General features: G+C 38.1%; 1 protein-coding gene across 4 annotated transcripts in view; it reads left to right on the forward strand.

Moving 5' to 3' along the window:
- The first annotated feature begins 16,281 nt into the window (after positions 1–16,281).
- The window catches only part of LOC121912633 (zinc fingers and homeoboxes protein 2-like), a 140,896-nt gene continuing 139,077 nt past the window's right edge, over positions 16,282–18,100 (forward strand). For all 4 annotated transcript variants that reach the window (XM_042434872.1, XM_042434870.1, XM_042434869.1 and 1 more), the window contains exon 1: positions 16,282–16,711. The gene's annotated coding sequence lies outside the window, so the exon portion shown is untranslated. The remainder of the gene's footprint in view (positions 16,712–18,100) is intronic.

An 18,100-nucleotide genomic window follows, 5' to 3' on the forward strand; every position in this document is an offset into this window, starting at 1 on the left:
GAGCAAAACCATGTGACCAAAAGCATAACAGAAGTGTAACACAGGAAACCATTACAGCCATGACAAGATACTTAATAAAAAAATCAATAAACTTCACTAAAATTAACTAGTCGCAGTTATATGAAATATATGTGTTAAGTCATACATTAATTGAATGTTTTTATTGACTTTTTATTGAGTATCTATTTTATTTCTATTTATTTTCTTTTTTGTTATTATTGTTGATTTTATGGTAACACTTCACTTTGCATCCACCTATTTAGTATTTGTAAGCATAATAAATGTAATAAATGTTTTATAACACACACTGTAATGTAGTTATAAGCAGATATAAATGTTTATTAATTAACTATAACTCCTCCTGTGTGTATATTAGGACAAATATCAACATTAGATCTGGTATCTGCCAGCAGAACAAGCACTTTGCACTTCTACCTGTATCCTCTGTCACATTGAAATGTTTTAACCTGGTTGATGCTGAAACTCTCAAGAAAATAGTAACAGAACTGAAGCCCTGCCTCCCTTTTTAGATGACCACTCCTCCAAACACTATGAGTCTACTTGTGGAGTACCACAAGGATCAATTTTAAGACTGTTACTTTTTAATCTGTACATGTTACCCCTGGGCAGTGTCATCAGGAGGCTCAGCACCTCTTTCCGCAGCTATGCTGATGACGCTCAGCTCTATGTGGTCGTGTCTCCTGATGACATCAGGCCGAGTGACTCACTTTTTAACTGTATTTTAGATATAACGGCCTGGATGTTACAGAATTTTTTTATAGCTCAACCAGGATAAAACAGAAGTCTTTCAAGTCATTTGTTCAAAGGCTCAGCAAGAGAAATTGGCCTTTAGACTAAACACACTGGGACACTCGGACTTAGTTTCAAGGCTCATGTGCCACAAAAACAGTATTTTATCATTTGAAGAACAAAGTGAAGCCATTTCTACCAAATCTGTTCAGTCTGGGTTTTATGTGATGGTTTTATTATTATAAACATCTTTTATATATTGTCATCATTATTATTTATTTTATTTTATTAGCGTTTCACTGTTTTATTATAACCTATTTTGTGTAGTATTTCCTAATTTTATTTTTTAAATTATTTTTATTGCTTGTATTATCTTTTATTATTGTCCCATTCAATTAACTCTTTTTGCTTTTTAATTATTTTTGTGTGCATTAGTTAAATAATCTATTTAAATCTATCATAAATATATAAATATATAATAATATATAAATAATATAAATATAAATACATCTATTTTTAATATCTCACGTTTTGTCAATTGCTTGTAAAACACTTTGAATTGCAATTGATTTGTTTGAAAGATGCTATATAAATAAAGTTTGAATGATTGATTGATTAGGAGATGTAAAAATATAAAATATGTCTTCATAGGAGAAGTTATAATTTATAATGTCCTCATATCTACGTATAACTACATTATAATGTGTTATAAACCATTTATTCATATAACTAATAAGTATTACAGTTTTTAAATGCAGGACTTTTACTTGTAATGGAGTATTTTTACATTGCTGTATTAGTACTTATACTTCAGTAAAGTACCTGAGTACCTCTTCCACTGTTGCTCAGTGATATATTATTGCACGTGGTGTGATCGCAAAACAGCAGCTGTGTGTGTGTGTGTGTGTGTGTGTGTGTGTGTGTGAGTGTGGGGGGGGGGGGGTGAGTCGTTCTTCATAACTGTTTTCACAACTTCTTCACACATACGCTGTACACACTTCCTGTATCAATACATTTTTAAAAACCACGACCACATACATACTAACACACATATACAACCTCTGACCACACTTCTTCCATTCTGCCACAACGAACCAATAATGTGTGTGTGTGTGTGTGTGTGTTTCACTGAGGAAGTGCAGCCCCTGTGTGTGTGTGTGTGTGTGTGTGTGTGTGTGTGTGTGTGTGGGTGGGTGGGTGTTAATGTTCTTATCTGAACTGATGGTTTTTGTGGGTTTTTACAGCGGACTCTCTCATCCTGAGCTCAACGTTCACAAAACCATCAGAAAAACACAACTGACATCAATCAAAAAACTATTTTTAATTCTGGTTAATTCACAGAAATAGCAAACAGGAACTGCAGGATTACACTGTAGACGCTACATCACAAGTTTCTTACCTGCCCCGACACATATAACCACAACTCTGCATCAGTATTTAACATTTTTTTTAGCTTAAAATTCTGCACCACTCATATAAGATTTATTATTTACCGCAAAGAGCAACAGAAATATTACTGAATGCACCTTTAAAAGCATGCCAGACACCCTGTTTCTGTTTTCTGGTGAATATCTGGGTGTCGCAGCGGTTCGTAGGGAACGCTCATGATAGCCTGTCATCATCAGAAGTGCTCAGAGTGGTTAAATACTGTAATTACAGCTCTTTAGTTCTGATGGGGTTGATTATAATTACCTCTACAGTTAAAGGAGGATTCAAATTACAATGTTTGTTCTCTTTGTTTGGTTTTGATGAGTTTTATTGGAATCACTGCAGAGAACAAATGGGGTTGGAAAAAAAAAACAACTTTATTATATTGAGCAGCTCTGATCACCAAGAGGGAAATAATAAATAAATAAAATAAGAGTCGAGCTGCTCAACTCTGCTTCTAAATTGACTAAATGCTGCCCTCATGTGGTGAAGCCGATGGAAACAGAACAGATCAAACTCATCTCTTTAGTTAGTTAGTTAGTTAGTTAAACCCACATGGACTCACAAGACACTACAGCTGTAGTGGTGAAACATTTGTCAAACATAAGACATGAACAAAACTTCTTAAACCAAACTGCAAACAAACAGCTTCTGCACCTGCTCTACAAATTCAAAAATTTCCTTCCTGAAACAAAGCTCAAGTTTTTATCATCAGTCATCCAGAAAAATTAATCAGAAATAAAGTAGAGACATTTTACTAAATAGTGTAGCCCTTAAATCATCATATAATGAGCAATAAGACATAAAACTTTGTCTTCAGTCTCACTTGAATCACACAGAAACTGTTTCTGAATGTAACTGCTCACAGAGATCTTTGACTTTAAGTTAAATTCTGCTTCACATAAGTTTCCACACCCGGGCTGTTTTTCATCAGGCAAATATGTTCTTAATTTAGGTTTTGGACCAAACATCAACAGACCATCTTCCTTTGTACTTCAGGAACAGTTTGCACTGCGCATCATGAATATTACTCCATAATCTCTTAAGGAAGATAAAAAAAAGAATCAATCATATAAAATGAGGATTTTCACCTGTTTATTGTTCCTATATCTTCCATTTGTACTTTTATGTTTTTGTTTTTATTCATGTTTTGTGAAGCACATTTTATTGCATCTTTTTATATGAAATAATAATACACAATGTGAATTTTTTATTATTATTATTATTATTATATAAAGATTAAGAAGTCATATCTCACACGTCAGCTTCCAGTCACAGGAGATGTGCAGCCTTTAGCCAAAAAGCTAAAATCAAATCATCATCATCACAACAACATCATATTTCAGGAGCAAAATATCTACAATAATAATAATAATTCATGCACTCATCTGTGCAAACCAGAATCTACAAATTGTTCAAAACAGAAAGGTACTAAAAGTTAATACCGAGGACTTCTTGACCTATTTTAAGAAATGCAGGGATAAGCTTTTTAAAATTAAATCACTGGGAATTGAGTTCCAGATTTTAGGACCTCGATTAGAAATTATAAATTGGGTGTTTGAAGTTCTTAAAAATGCAGCCGGAGCTGAAGATTGTTCCTGTTTTCATACTTGTGACTGTAAATGTACTGAAATAATCATTAAAGACTAAAGACAGTAAAGGTCATTAAATACCTTGACATGAATTTCTTGCATTTTGCATCTGAACTGTTTTGACTTGTATATATTTTTATAACATTTATGTTTTCTATGTTTGATGTTGTCTTTGTTTCTTGTGTTTTTCTACTGCTATGCAAACAATTTCCCTTTTGGGGAGAATAAAATAATTGAATCTTGAAAACAGAAGGCAGCGTGTTACAGAAATAACGATAAATAAACCTGAAGTTCATTCATGTGGAAAACTCTGAGAATGAAATAATTACATTAACGCCCGTCTGGCTCGCTGTAAATAATTAAAAAAAAAGTCAAACAAGGTCGACTCCTTTCAGGAAGCTGCTGATGTGACGCAGCGTTTAAATCTGGAGAAACAACAGGTGTTGAATTTGAGATTCAAAGTTTGCAACAGTAAGATTTATACAGTCAGGGTCAGGGTTAGGGGTTAGGGTTAGGGTTGGGACATACCTAACCCTAACAACACCTCGACAAAACAAACACACCACAAGGTCCATTAGCAGGTGGTCTGGAGCTTTTGATTAAACCACATGAGCTTCTCAAGCAGATTCTTTAACATCTGTGACGACTGAGTGAGAATCAGAGTTCAAAAATTAAACCCTGTTTCACAGCAGCACCTTCCAAAAGAGTCGACACGTTTAGACTTTTTTAAAATTTGACCTTTAATGCTCTTTACTGAAAGCCGTGCATTATTTCATATTTTATTTAGTAATGAAATTATGATCCTGATTTAACCTGAACTTTCTTTTTGTGACTGTTAGATTGAAATTCATCTAGAAAGTAATTCTAATAAATAAACATAGTGATCAGTGAAGAAGGAGAGCTGATCTATTGAACAGCTGGCTTTAAACGCACAATATGTAATTTCAGCCGCTAGGGGTCTCAATCAAAACAATAACAAAAGACGGAGTGTGATGACGGTGTGAAGTAGCAAGGGATCCTGGGAGTTGTTGTCTTCGTCATTAAATAACCGGCTTCACCGGGATAGGATTACTCCAGTGTTCATCATTCAGGATGTTTTTACCCGCAGAGGTCTCCTCCTCTCCAGAACAAACGGACCCGGAGATTACAGGTAAAAATACTAATTAAAGCTGTTTTACCTAAAAAATCAGTGTTTCTCCGACGATGTACGGCGACCACCGGACGTCCGGTACGGGCTGTTAGCCGAGCTGCTGCTAACACTTGTTCGGTTTATTTCTCTTATAACTTTAGATCCAGACGTTCGGCCGGTTTCTCCCGGGAGCCAAATTGTCCGCAGAGGTCTCCTCCTCTCCAAAAACAACCGTACACACAGATTAAAATCGTTAAAAATACTAATTAAAGCTGTTTTACCTAAAAAAATCAGTGTTTCTCTGACAATGTTTGGTGACCACCGGACTTCCTGGAGGGGCTGTTAGTCGAGCTGCTGCTAACGTTTGCCCAGTTTATTTCTCTGATAACTTAAGATCCAGACGTCCAATGACGAAAATCCTTCTTCCGGCTAAAAGATATAGTTAAAAACGACCTAAATTTATCATGAAAATGTGGCTTAAAACTGAATAAAAGTCAGTTTATAACAGTTTCTGTGGAACAACCACAACGCCGATGTATTATCTTGTATGTGTGTAAGTTACTCTTTGGTAGACGCCATTGTAGCGGACAAACACAGCGCCGCCGTATGCATCTGGTGCGTGTTTACTCTTTGGTAGAGGAGGTATGACGCCATTGACAGGCGACCAAATGAAACGGTCTGTTACTTTGATTAAATTACAGATTTCTCTGGGTTTGAACATTGTTGGAAACATTTGGGATAATGTAAGTACACAACTCAACAACATATATAACATAGGTCTAGTTGTTTTTAGACATTTTAATGTGGAATAATTACATATTATACCTTTAAATTGCAGATGCAAAGTGAAACGTATCTGAAACCACAATATGCTCTGAAGGCTGCTGCACATCTCTGCAAAAAAAACAGCTCAAAGACAGTTTCCTGTACATTTATAGTGCAGGAATGAACATCATGAATGTGACTCCTGAATCAGATTCCACGTGTGATATTTATAACTGCAGAGAAACCGTCTTTAATCTGACACACGCGGTCCACATTTAGGTCGAAATCTGCCAAGACGAATTAAATTTGATCAGGTTGCAGTCGAGTCATCGTGAAAATAAAATCCATGTGACTGAAGCTCCTGAAGTGAATTTGTTTCCCTAAAGAAAGACACTGACAAATGAAATGTTATTAATATTGTGTCATGTGAGTTTTGAGGTTTGAAAAACAGACATTTGAAGGTTTAGAAGTGATGTTAATATTATGTGATGGTTTAACATCCACAGAAAGAGAAGAAGGAGGAAGGTTCAGTGTCTCATATTTGCTTCATAACTGACAGAAGATAAAAAAATGTTTGTTGTCTGATCTGACGGACGGGTCAGCTGTGAGCTGTCAGATGTCATTTTAGGGTCATAAGCAAATAATTTAATTTGAGTCTCACTTGGGATACGATTCTACTGGTAGCGTTTCATATTGAGACTTCTAATTTTAGATAAATAATTGTGCAAACAGCAGCTGACAAAATAATCCTTTAATTATATAGTAATTTCCTGAGTAATTTTCAGGTATTTAACAGTAAAGATTTAGGACATTTTACAGGGAAGGAGGTGCAATTTGTTAGAAAGTGCTGATTCATTATATTTGAGTTTTTGTTGATTTGCAAAATTTCTTAATAAATTAGACTCTTAATAATTCTTTAACTGACAGAGTGTCGGTTAAAGTGTTTGAGTGTGTGTCAAACTACATTTCAGCATATTAGGTTGTTTCTTAAAAACTCTCAAATGATACAAACATTTCCTGTATGCGACCAAATCACATGATCCTTTCAGAGAAATGTCCTGAATGAATGAACAGTTACACAGCAGCTGCTTTTAGGAACATTTTTTGAAAAAGTAATTTCTGTAATAAATCAGCACTTCCCAACTAAACCAACTTAACACTTTTTTTTTCAGTTTTTTTCTTATAATTTGTACCAAAGTGCACCAACGTCTCTGTAAAATGAACCGTTAAATACCTGAAAATTACTCAGAAAACTTCCAGGTAATTAGTATAAAATTATGGGACCTGTAAAATTAAGTGAATTTCACTCTGAATTTTGTTCAGTTGTCAAAGAATAATAGATATTCAATTTTTCTTTTTTCTTTTTTCTGAGCACTTGAAGGACTTCTCATCCATGCTGTTGTAAAAGTACATGTGAACGTGAACAAGGGGGATTTTTAGAAAAGTGGAAATTTGACAGTTAGACACAAGATGTCTCCGACCTACTTCACATGTGTGTCAGTTGGTATAATACTGGACCACGACTGGCTCCAAACTGGTTGTGATGTCACAAATCCTGCTCGTAGACACACGTGTTAAACTGTGATTTAAGAGAAAGTTTCCTCCTTCAGCAGATGAATGTGAAAACAAACTCAGCACATAATAATAATAATAATAATAATAATTATAACTTTATTTATATAGCATCTTTTAAAAACAAACTTTACAAAGTGCTTTGACAGACAAAGCAAAAGCAAAGACACGAAACAGAAGACAATAACAGATCTGACCTTAAAAAAGATGGCGGCCGAAGGCAAAGAAAGACAATAAAGAGATGATAAAAAGCTTAAAAGAAAGATGATCAAAGGACAACATTACATAAAAGCAAGTCTGTAAAAATGGGTTTTAAGAAGTGATTTAAAAGAAGTCACTGATTCTGCAGCCTTATCTCCTCGGGCAGGTCGTTCCAAAGTCGAGGGGCCCTGATGGCAAAAGCACCTTTAGATTTAAGCCTCGACTTTGGAACAGCCGGAAGGGCCCCACCTGAGGATCTACAGGCTCGTACGGGGGTCAGCATATCTGTTATGTTGCTTGGAGCTTCAGACCCAGACGTGCTTTAAAAGTGATCAGTAAAATCTTAAAATCAATTCTAAAAGGAACATGGAGCCGATGGAGAGAAGCCAGAATCGGGGTGATGTGATGTCGCCTGTTAAAACCAGTAAGAAGCCGAGCTGCTGCGTTCTGCACCAGTTGGAGGCGGAACAGGAGGGAGTTGCAGTAATCTAGTCTAGAGAAAATGAAAGCGTGGATGATTTTTTTTCAAGGTCGGCACGGTGGCGCATCGGCTTAATTCTGGAAACGGTTCTGATTTGGAGGAAGCAGGACTGGACAAGGTTGTTAATGTGTGGTTTGAAACTTACATACTTACATACATCAGCAACATCAACATCCAACTGAAGGAACAAGAAGAGAAACATGATTTTGAGTGGAAGGAGACTTTAAAATCAGTTCTGTAAATGAATAACTTTGGAAATAGCAGTTTGACAAAACCTCCTCAGACCTGAGACAGTTTTAGTGAATTGTGAGTTGGGATTATTTAGTTAAACAACTTTTTCCGAGGTCAACTGAACTTCCAGGCCTCACTTTTTTAACACATATAAGAAGTCCTAAAAGTGCTTTAGATTCAGTGATGAGGCTAAAAGTCTGGAAAAAAAGTAGTTTCTCTTAAATAAGGTAACTGGGTTAAACTGGACTTAATTATAACTTATATTACCATCAGTTGACTCTGTAAAGTAAAATGTATTTATACAGCATCTTTCTAGATCAGACGTCATAAAGCCACAAAGAAAGACAAAAAAAAAAGAATAAAGACACAAAATGAAAATAATAAACAGCTGTTCATGTGTCTGGTGATGTTGCATCATCCCATAATCCATGGCCAGATTAACCTCCTACTATTGACCTCTACTATACATGGTAGTACTCTAGAGTACTATTATAATAAACCACGATCAACATCTTTGTGTTTCTGACTGTTGATCAGACAAAACAAGTCATGTGAATATGTTCACTTGGACTTCAGGGAATAATAATCAACATTTTCACTATTTTCTGATGTTTTATACACTGAACTACGACAGCGTAGTTCAGTGTATAAAACTCCTGCCACCATGACAAAAAAAAAAAATTGCTCAGTTTTTTGGTATTGCAAGTTACAAACAGAGCTGATGAGGAAATGATTCATTATGATATTATTAGTCAACACTACAACCGGACCTCATGAATAATGACAGACAGGTAGAAACTGGATCATAATGTTCCAGGTGAGATGTGTTTACTACGTTTCACTCGCTGTTAATGAGAAACTGCTAAATTACAGCAGACTGACACCAGCAAAGCAAAGTGCTGTTTTAACTGCTTTTCACTTTCTGATTGTTTTGGGGGGAAATAAATCCATGTAAATGACTTGCTGATGTGCATGTGTGTTACCATGGTTACATATATACAATATGCCGCTTATACAGAATCTTGAATTCTAAAATGAGATATCTGTTATTTAAAACCCTGCGTCTGCTCTGTTTTGTTTTGGTTGACAAGTTTATTATCCTAACTTATAAAAGACGGGCAGCATAATGACAGTCGGACCCAAGTTATGAAAGAAAAAACACAATTTTCCTTTAAACGCAGGTGGTTTTCTGTTTTTTTCTTCCAGTCACTAAACCGATCTCTCCGTCTGCAGCCTCACCTCTGTGTACTGATACTGTAGCTTCATAAACACTCATCTGTGTGTAAATGAGCCCAGAGGTGTTCTGGATGTTATTATGCAGAGCAGGTGGAGCAGCTCAGCTTCTCCTGTGAATCTGAATAAACACAAAAAACATAAGAACACAAGAAGAGACGAAGCAGCAGAGCAGAAACTCCCGTCTTTCTCTCTCTCTCTCTCTCTCGCTCTCTCTAACTCTCTGCATCGCCAACTCACAAGAAGGGTCGTGTGTAAACATCAGCCTCACGACATCTGATAAACTCCTGCTCATTGACACACACACAAACACTGAAATAACACTGATACTGTGTGGAGTTACTGATGTTTGTAATTATTAATGAGCGCCAAAGAAGAAGAAGAAGAGCCAAGCAAGTGACTCAACATAAACTGCAGGAGAAGAAGAAAAAGAAGGCATGCATCTTTGGTTCTGCAGAAGAAGGACAAAAGCTAAATTTATGCTTCTGCATCAGATTTAACATTTTGATTGTCGTTGATCCATTGCAATAATAGCTGGATGTGTTTATTACCAGAACACATCCTGCTTTAAAGGGGAATTTTTACAGCTCTATATTTATATTCTGGGGCTCTACTGGAATATCTTTGCATGACTTTCAGTTTAAAAGCTCCTCAGTTCAGCCTCTGTCTGAAACAGGCTGTTTTAGCTCCTGTCTCTTTAAGGCCCCGCCTCCCGATGAGCCCACTCTGTTCTGATTGGTCAGCTCTTGGAAGCTGCACCTAGAGCGGCTACGTCAATAAACCATGAAACAAACTTTTTCTTGTTTTTTACATGAAATGTCAACTTGTGAAATACACCGGTACATGTTCAAGCTGAAATCCGATCCGAAATATGAGTGGACAACACAAACAACATGTTTGAAAACCTTAGCAACAACCTTAGCAACCAAAGCTACAGAACAGACAGCTGTTTATGGGAGTGCACAACAAGCTGACAGGGTAGAAAAAATGTTGCAAAGTGCTCAGAGCAGGTTGAAGCCCTGAGTTTTGACTTGCAGGCAGCATTTTTACATACGCTCACCTCAAGTTTGAACTTTGACCATGTTTAACATCGGACATCAGAACAGGATATAAATAACAGAAAATCACAAAAAGCATGATGTGTCCCCTTTAGTTACATACAGAAAGCAGTTGTTTTTACATGTTCTCATTCATTTTATGATATGGTGCTGAGTGTCCCCCATGAAATTTGTAAAATATCACAAGCCAGGTGACCAAAACTGTGTAGATTTTTTAAAAAAACAACTAAAAAACAATACCCAGGTGCCTATATGAACATTTAAACCATTTTTGTTTGCTGTAATCATTCCTCCTTTTCATACTGGCTGTTAAAGTCCAACTGAAATTAAACTGCCTGTTTTGCCCACTTGTCCTGTGTTCTCTTTTGAGAAAAAAATCAGAAACCAAAAGGGAGAAATTTATATTTTAATAACCTTTATTGATCCCCGGGGGGACATTCAGGTGTTACAACAGCAGCAGAATCAGAGTATCCCTCCTGTATTCTGATTTGCTGCTGCTGTAACAACTACATGCACATCAGGAAACAGAACAGTGAAATAATTAAAACAAATAAAAATAAAATGCCATTATGGATAAGTACACAAGCAGAGCAGAACAATACAACTGATGATACAATAATGGATTTCAGTACAAGTAGCACTTACGTGCAAAGCCAATGAACCAATGGAACAATATTGAACACTAAAATGTTTTATACTAATGATAAAAGTGCAAGAATTCACAAAAATATTTACAAAAGAAACATGAAAAGTTGAGATAAAGAAAAGAAAATCCTGGCTGGAGTCTTTATTTCACTACAGCCAATCACATCCTGTATAAAGTGATATCGTGTCGATCTATCATCAGCAGAGCAGACGGTCACACTGAGCCTGATTGCATCCTGCTACACAACACAACAACCCACCCATTAGTTTTCTTGCTAAAGTCTCCTTCTTATTTAACTTACAAACATGAACACGTCTTCTCCCGCAGCTTAACTTGTTGTACGAGCCACCAAACAAACATTCAGCGGGGAAAAGTGCACCGCTAATGTCAGTTAGCAGGCTAGATAGCTAACTAGCTGCTCAGCTGCAGCACATTAAACAGCATTTAAACATACCTGCAGATGTCACTTCACACCCGTTAGATGCTGGTTTGGTTGTTGCTATTCAAAATCCCTGTTAGCGACACGCTGTCTGTCCGATGACTTGTAGCTACAGCAGTTTGTTTACTTTGTCTCTGTTCGTACAGGCTAACACCGGTAGCCTGCCAGCTGCTGTCAATCAAACACAGACATCGACAACTGAGACAAAAAGTAGCATTTCTGATATTTTTCCAAAGACCTTTCTTCTTTTAAAACATAATAAATCTTTTTTATAATAATACAAAACTATTAAAAATACATTAAAAGGCATGTCTGCAGTGATTTCAGCTGGACTTTAATAGATCCCTTCCTATTGTGCCTCCAATGGCATAGATGGGGGACAAATCTAATTTGACACATAGTCAAATCTACTGAATATCATCCAAAGTTACAGCCTTTTTAATACAGAGTTCCCACTTTGAATAGAGAAAAAAGCATTACAGGGAATGTGTGCCGTTTGGCTCAGTGCACATTTTGTGTTACCTGTACAACAGCACATGTTAATAAAACAACATGTGCACAACTCGCTAGTATTCATACATGTTGCATGGAGAGAAACAGCAATTGTGTGTTTTCCTAAACGAGTGTATAAATACACAAAAAAACCATCCTTTCTACAGACTGTTGGTGACTTTGAACATCTCGGTCTGGAGCTGCAGTGAAGGATGTTCAAGGTTGTTCACTGTTTTGTAGAACAAAGACTCTCAGCCGTTTTGGCTGTGATCCCTTGAAAAGGTTTTGACTTTCTGGCCAAGACACAAAGTCAGCAAAGTCAATGTGAGCAGTGCAGCGCTGCCACAGAGGCCCAGAGCCAGAGCTCATAACCTCCATGTATATGCATGTAACACCTCGCTCTGATTATGATGCACCAGCCAGTCACTGGTACTATCAGTGCAGCAGCTCAGCCTATCTGACCTGGGGGAGCAGTAAAAAATGTGAGGCGGCGGCGTATGTTACAGTCTGCACACAATCATTTTGGTGTGTAAATTTGTTATTTTTAGTCGACTCTTTTTAACTTGTTTATGCACTATGTCCAATAGGAAAAACACTATTTTTGTCACTGTGTATATTTATATGTAGATGTACAGTAGATATGTTATAATTGGTGGTGGGATCAGGCCCATAAAGTCCAACTGATATTAAACAACAGCTACATATAGTATCTGCTCTGTAAATCACTTGTCCCGTGAATCAGAAACCAAAAATTAGAAACTAAAAAGGTTCATCATTTAAATTCTTTGATTTCATGATGGCGCCTCCTAGTTTTACATCATTTTGATTAAATACTGTTCCTTCATCTACTTACTTAGCTGGAGTCCTTATTTCTATACAGCAAATCAAATCCTGCATAAAGCGACAACGTGGTGTTTGATCATCGGCAGAGCAGGCGGTCACACTGAGCCTGATTGCATCCGGCTACACAACACAAGACTCTGAACAACAACCCGCGTTAGCTTTCATGCTAAAGTATTTTGTGTTGAGATAATGAAAAACCCTTGAGCATATGTAAACAGGAACATGAATGAAAACACTGCATAAACACTGTGAGCGGTTTAACTGAGTAACTGATTTAGATGAATGTAACATGTCAGATCAAAGTCGATAAACATCCTCAGTGTAGGAGTGTGTGACACAAAACTGAAATAAAGTGACTTACGAAAGCTTGAAACTTTTGCAGCTGGTAAAAATTGTTGCTGAGTCACTATTGATCAACAACCTTATCAACTTCACCATCGATGCTTTGTCATACATCATCACACATCTCTTCATACACAGTGCAGTCTGTAAGCATTTAGAGAGTGACACGTTTTCTATTGCACAATGAATGTTGCTGCATAATAGTCACCATGTAGAGACTCACTAACTCACTTCAGTATGTAAAAAAATGTAATTCCTTCTGTATATGTAAGGGTTTTCTTCTGCACTGATGCATAAACTATCAACTTGATGTTTGGTGAAGCGGCAAATATTGCTCCATATGTTTTAATCTGCAGTTTGTTATGTTCTTACTGTGCATTTGTACCACATTACTTACATTCGAGCTGAATGGTTACCAGACTTCCATCTCGTTGTTGTACTGTTACAAATGCAGCCTCTTAAATATTACTGCTTCTCAAAAGTAAAAGCAGTAGGAAAGTCGCCCGCTGGCCCTCGGCACAGTGTGCTGAACTGTGACACCGAGTAATGACTTTTATTTTTCCTTTTCAGGCTACTTCATTTGATTAATTGTGAGAAAGGAGGGCAGCAGCTGCAAAAGCTTCTGAAACGAGACAAAAAGGAAAAAAAAACTGCTGTGTGTTGTGCCGTTTTTACTTTACTGTGTGCAATTTGAAAGATTACATCAGTCATATTTTGACCTTTATGACCACTGAGTGATTGGAAACCTGCTAAAAGCCTCCTTAGTAGCTCTGATTTCTGATGTCTTTTCATTATGTGTCGTTTTACACATACATGATTTTTTTTTTTTTTTTTTTTGTCTAACCACAATAATATGCAAATTCCCTCCCAGGGTGTGTCACATAAAACGCAAAATTCAAATGGCCAACTGGTTAATGAGCGAATGTGAATAAAAACAAAAATAAGTGGCTTCTGTGGTTTGATTGAGCCGAGTTTTTCTTTCCTCTTCTGGGTTTTTGAAGTCCTGGACCACCACAGCTGGCTTTCTCCGAGTTCATTGTGTGAGAGGTCCCCCTTTTAAATATATTTCGGAGGTACCAGTTGTTAACAATTCACACTTCTGCAACAACAGTCCTTTTTGTCAGGGCAGGAGACAAACTTTGAAGTCATCTTTTTGGTTTTTTGGCAGGGCGGTTTTTGCCTCCCAAGCTTTTTATGTGCAGAAATTGTGACACTGACGGCTCTTGATTACTATTTTAAAGACTATTTTAAGCCTTGAGTGGTTCAGTTTTTAACTTTTGTTGCTAAGCAATGTTGGCCACAACTCTGCCTATTGGCTAGAGCTGGCACTCTTGCCTGGCAACATTACCTGATTGTGTATTCTGGAGACACTGGCAAGAGCTTCCAGTTGCAGAAAACTCTTCTGCAAAGATGGCTCGGCTGTGGCGTCAATACTGTTTTGAACGTCCTGTATTATTTTTCACCGACTTGTCTCTTAACGCACCGCATCCAAGAATAAGGATTGTGTGTTTTTTTTTGATGGTTATAAAATATGCAGCTCACTTAATAAGCAGTTTCTTGAGTGGATTTGACTTTGAATAAACTCCTGACTGGCAGGCAGTCGCAGGCGTCTGGTGCGCAGGATGAAAACCTGCCCTTGCAGAATTAGGGTCATTAACAAGCTGGCTGACACAAGAAGTATTTATCATTTTTTAGGTGAAAAAGCCAGTCCAGGATGTGTCATAATGTGATGCATTAACTGGAGATACTCTGAAACCTCCTGGAAAGCTTCCTTGTCTACTGCTCAAAGTTCAATGTTCAAATCATTCCTCCATAATTAACCAATGCTGATATCCATAAAATAAAACCATAGATCAAAACAACATTAAATTAATTTGGTCTGCTGCTCCACTGAGGAGAGAATTTATCTTTTATTCTGGTAAGTTTGGGTTTGAACCCAAACACAAGTCTGCTGCAGTGTCCTTGAGCAAGACAATAAAACAGTATCAAGGATTCAAGAGCTGCTGCTGCTGCTCTGTAGCCTGACCTCTGACCTCACTGGAAAAAGCTGCAAACTAAATAAAGATTAAATTATTTTTCTTTATCACTAAAGAGTCATGCTGCTATAAAAAAAAAAAGAAATTCATGAATCAATGATGCAGTCAATTCAAATTTAACTAAAATTATTCATACTGCTAAAATCTGCTAATCAATATTCTAACAGTAATGTGTTTAAACAAAGGCTGTTCAATCATTGAATCACATCCAGGATAATTAGCAGCTTGTTTCCTCTCATTTTCATGTAAACATGCACATTTTACCTGAGAGGTCAAAGGTCACGGAATCAGCTGAGACTCCTCTGCGACTGTGGGAATATCTCATAAACTAAACACTGTATATGTTAACCATAAACGACAGCGAAAACCATAATAATCATGCAGGATGTAGCTCCCAGCTGCACCTGTAGGTGTCACTCTCTGTCATCTTTTCACACGTGCGTGAGGGGATGTTTCTACATTTATTGCCTCTGATCAGCTACAACAAGCCCATTTATCAAAAATACATGAGCCTGATGAAATGCAGACAGCAATCTGACCAACGGGGGAAACTTCCACTCCCACATCTCTTTACGATCAAAAGTAGCTCAGATTTCTCATACTGTGATTTAACATGAGCTGCTCTCAGGGGCGATGCTGCTGCTGCTGCACCACAGCAGGTTGCTGTTTGTGAGGTCAGCTCCAGGATCAAACAGGTGTTAAAAGAAAATGAACACAGTTTGCTATTTTTCTGCTCTGTGTCTTACATCATGTTTATTATTTATACGTCGTTATGAAGATGAGCTTTCGCAATCATTTTGTTTTTATTAGCCCATATAAGTATTTAGGTAAAAGAGTCATGATAAGGATTGTAAAAAGAGAGGATACTATATACCAGACTGAAAGTCTCGATAGTAATGTTGCAGATGCAGTATGGTGATACCCCTGCAGATAAAAGTGGCATTGCATGAGATAAAGTGATTATAAACTCAATATAGAGCACCACAGGTGTGCTGTGAGCTCCTACATGAATATACAAGGAGGTAACAGTGATGTTTAGTAACAGCCATCCGAGCTGTAAATCATGAAACAGCAGACGGGTGCAGATCAGAGCTGCAGGAGGGGGACAGGGGTGCATGGCTGCAACATGCCTGCGCCTCTCCACCGCAACCCGACCAGCCGTGCCAGCGTCCGGCAGCGCCATAATCAAACTTTTCTGTACATTTGCACGTCACCTGGACGCGAAACATAAATTTGGCATCCTATGCAAATATATGCTGACGTAAAAGATCATGTGGTTTTTGTCGTCGATCCCCCCTATGAGCAACGAGGAGGCTTTTTTTTCTCCTCTCTACTGTTGTCTTTAGGTTAGCTATGCTACAATCTTTACTGTACCCAGCGCTAGCTATATGCGCCCCGCACCGCACCACTCTGGATATCTGGGAATAATCAACTTCCAGTCTGTCGCACCCTGCACCCAGAGACTACACACAGGTAGGACACAAGGGAAACTTCTTATTTATTTAACTCCTAGAGAGAAATTTTGACCAAAGTGACCGCAAAAGTGAAGTTATTAAAGCGGCTTGGTTGCAGCCAGACTAGCCGCCTGGCTGGCTGGCTGGCCGGCTGTGTTTGCCCAGGCTGCCGCTGCTAGCGACCGTCCCCTCCATCACAGCCTCTCAGAGTGGGAATCACCTTGCTATCACCCAGCAAACCTCCACGGCAGCCAAACTAGAATTAAAACAGTTAGATACCTGGCTGTCAGGCAACTTTAGTCGACCGACTGGTCTCGGGATATATTTGAGGATAGTTGTCAGACAAGTGAATGTCATCCGGTTTGCGTTGTTTTTTTTTTTGGTAGCTAACTTTTGCCGTCCCCCCTCCACCCCCGGTGAAAGTGCACATAATAAATTTATTAGCCAGCGGAGCTAGCCGTTAGCCATTTAGCCCCTGCTAATGACGAGCAGCCCGGTGAAGCTAAGTTGTGTAGCTTTAGCTTCGCCTTTCCCCGCACACAGCAGCACGAAACGTGGCTGCCCGTCTCTGGATGTTGTGCTTTCATGTCGGGAAACGCATTTGTTTTGGCTGGCTCCCTCTCTCCTTCTTCCCCCCTCCGAGTTAGCGTTACTCTCGCCGAGCCAAGTAGAAAATAATCCCGGTGTTTTTGTTTTTTTTCTCGTGACACGGCAACGGTAGAGCAAGTGACAGTTTGGTTTGTAGTGTGTCGGTTCAAGTGTTGCTGTTGCCCGCTGTATGTGAGGTTCAAACGGGGCTAGCTAGCAGACAGCCAGTCTGGCTGGTTGGGTCATCTGAGGTGAAGCCGCCGTCAGCGGGCTGTATAGAAACACACAGGCGGCGAACGGCAGACTGGTTTTTAACTGGTTTTTAGAGAAACCGACCGGCAGTTTTTAAGCTTGTTCGGTTTGTAACAGGTTTATGTGTTTAAACGGACTGTCTTTAACGTTAGAGTCGCTTTAATGTGTGTTTTGTATAGAAGCGGACCGGTGGTGCACATACTGACTGCCGATCAGTTTGATATTAACTGTTTTACATTAAAACGGACCGTTAGTTTATTAATTTAACGTCTTTAACGGCTCAGTATAGAAACCAATAAGTGGGTTAAGTTTTCCGAATAATGTTATTTAAGTGGTTTAACGTCATATAGAAACGGTTTGTTGTTGACTTGTTTCATAAAAGGACTGGTCTGTCTGTACGTTGACTTCATGCCAGATAATGGCAGACTGGTTTTCTACTGGTTTTCCATAGAAGCAAGCTGCCAGTATGTCCAGTATCCTGGTTTTAATCTGTTTTGTATAAGGATCAGACTGTCAGTGTGTGTGGCAGTCTGGTTTTTAACTGGTTTATAAAGAAATTGACTTGTCA

Source organism: Thunnus maccoyii, chromosome 15, assembly GCF_910596095.1.
Source record: "Thunnus maccoyii chromosome 15, fThuMac1.1, whole genome shotgun sequence".
NCBI classification, from domain to species: domain Eukaryota; kingdom Metazoa; phylum Chordata; class Actinopteri; order Scombriformes; family Scombridae; genus Thunnus; species Thunnus maccoyii.